This window comes from Phaethon lepturus, unplaced genomic scaffold (genome assembly GCF_000687285.1).
Source record: "Phaethon lepturus isolate BGI_N335 unplaced genomic scaffold, ASM68728v1 scaffold2959, whole genome shotgun sequence".
NCBI classification, from domain to species: domain Eukaryota; kingdom Metazoa; phylum Chordata; class Aves; order Phaethontiformes; family Phaethontidae; genus Phaethon; species Phaethon lepturus.
In genome coordinates this window covers 2,254-4,922 of record NW_010563987.1, presented here as the reverse complement: position 1 = coordinate 4,922, position 2,669 = coordinate 2,254, and positions in this window count along the sequence as shown.

Below are 2,669 nucleotides of genomic sequence, written 5' to 3'. Positions count from 1 at the left end.
AAAGTATAGTTTCCTGCTATTTGAAAATGAGAATGGTTTCAAGAAATGGTTTTGCTAATGTTGTTTCTCCGTAGTAATAGTAGAGAGAAATTAAATACTGCATGCAGTCTGTTCTGGCTTATGTTATACCTCCATCCCACTGAAATGTGTTAAGGGAGGATTAGAAAAATAAAAATAGGAAGAAAGTAATCACCTCAAAGTCATATTTCAGGTTAGGGTGGGAAAAATGAAGGGGCAGAATACATGATCTAAAATGGTTTTGTATTCAAAAGGCAAAAAGAACATCTTAATTTTCAAGCATAGCTACTGGAGTGCATACAGGCATTTCAGAGTTGTCTAACCTCGAAGAAGTGTGATTTTTTTTTTTTTTCTTGTGTTGTATGTTTAAATATTAAACTTGTTGCCACCTAATGTTATAAAGGCCAAAAATACCTATAAGGTTCAAAAATAAAATAAAAAAAAAAAACCAAACAGGCCCTAGATAGTCATAGAAGAAACCTGGTCTAGTCTGGTGTATTTTTTGCAGGAATATTTGGCATTAACTGACCTGAGGTAACAGTAAACTACAGGTTTCCTTGGCATTTTATAGTTTATAGAAAGATTTAAGGTCTTTTCTTCCACTCTGTTTGACAAATACAGACACCAGCAGGCTGAAGGATACATGAATAGTTGCGATGCGGTCTTAGGCATCTGCATTCAAAGGCATCTGACCTCTTTGCAGTTATGTTTTATGATTTTTTTTTTTCTTATGTACCTCAGGAACTAGACACTTGTGTTAAATGGCATAAGGAGGAGTTGAGCAAAAGTTGAGCATGCTGCAATTTACCTGTGGCTTAGATATCAGGGACACTTGAATTCAACTAGACCATGTTCATTGCCAGAGCTCTATCTTGTGACTGAAATCAAGCTTCAGAAGAACTAAATATTGAGAACAATTAAGTTTGTTGGGTTTATTTTTTTTTCGACAAATAGCTCTAGCTGCTTGAATTTTCTATATAAAGTAACAGTATTGAGCAACAGTTGAAGTACTTGTTAGTTTTGAAACAAATCTGTACAAGCTATTTGCATTTTTCATTTTTGAAGCAATCACTCTATAGCATACGAGTGGGAATGGCATTAGTAGCGATGGTAGGCAGTGTCATGATTAGTTCCCTGAATTGCTTAGTTAGAATGACTTCTGTTCTGCTTGGTATTGTAAATTATGCTACTACTTGTCTTGGCTGAACACCTTCTGTTGTCACTAGGAAATGTCTGTCAGCTGCCCTACTGTGTTCTCATAGAAATCGGGATCAAAATGTGTTTGCAGCTAACAGTGATAGGTCTGATCCTGAAGTAATTTTCTAGAAACTATTTAGTGATGTGCGTGTATACCTCAAAATAGTCTTTTTCTGGAGCTTGGCTTCATCATTATTGCAAACGTGGAGCATGACAGAAGATTGTAATTATTAGTCTTTTTTTTTTGGCTTGATGTTTAATTTAGGGAGGTGTTCTAGAAATAGCTCGGGATTTTGAAGATCTGCTGGCATCAGCCTTGATCTAGAAACAAAGTGTGAGTGTGTCCAACCTCTTATATCACAGAGATGCTGCAGCACTTTGTCGTGGTTTAGCACTTGACACACTTGAAAATAGCTGCAATTCTGTGGGTACCAATTCTGTGGGTACCAATACCTTAAAGGCCAGTTTCATTTCATTGCCGTAGCCCAAGTGGGAACTGCAAAGGTATGAGTAATCTCCATCTTTCACTGGGATGAGGCAGTCTTGTAGCAACTGAAGAGTGTACCAAGCATGAAACACAGATGCCTTTGCTGGGTCTTCAGAACAGTTCTGAATTCCTTAAGGATGTAAAGCTGTGAGTGAGTTTCTCTTAATACAACTTATGTACAGCTAAAGCCGACATGCAAGTGCTGGGCCAAAGGGCTGCAAGCGCTGTCCGTGGCGAATGTCAGTGTATCTGCATGGCTTGTTGACAGAGTCTTGAATTCAAATCAGCAGGTTGGTTTACCCCAGTTTGGGATGCTTTTAATTAGGGAACCAAATTACAAAGAAGTGGAAAAGTTAAATGAGTAAGTCGGGCCAGATGTATTTTTAATCTGCACATGTTCAAGCAGTTCATTTGATACTCTGGTGTTGTATTTTAGACATTCATTTGCACTGATAAAGAAAAATTCCACTATATTGAGTGCCAGTCATGCAGTATTAAGTCATACAATCTGAGTTACTGACAGCATAAGTTCTGATGTAAAAAGTTGCATTTCTCGGGCCTGTGAGTAAAGCAAAGGTGGTATCAAAGCCAGTTCTGTTACAAGAGTGCTTCCACATTACCTTTTTTGATGTGTTGTCTTTCAATACTTTTAAGCGTGACAAGGTGGATTTGCAAATAAATGGAGATAAGTGTTGGTGAGCAGGCATATAGATAATTTTGGAGAATTTGGAAACCATATGTTGAATGAGCTTACTCTAAAAGCAGTCCTCACTACTGCAGCCTTGCTTCTGTTTCGAAGAAGGGGAAAATCAGAGTTTCAGCTATAGTTCACTTACAACTGAAGATGGTTATTGCGTTGTGCCTGGTAACAGATAAGCCCCTTGCAACAAAGCAGTCTAAAAATCATGACACAAGCAAGTGAAGAATAACTTTTCACTGACATGAGCATCTTCTAACTCAATTGAGA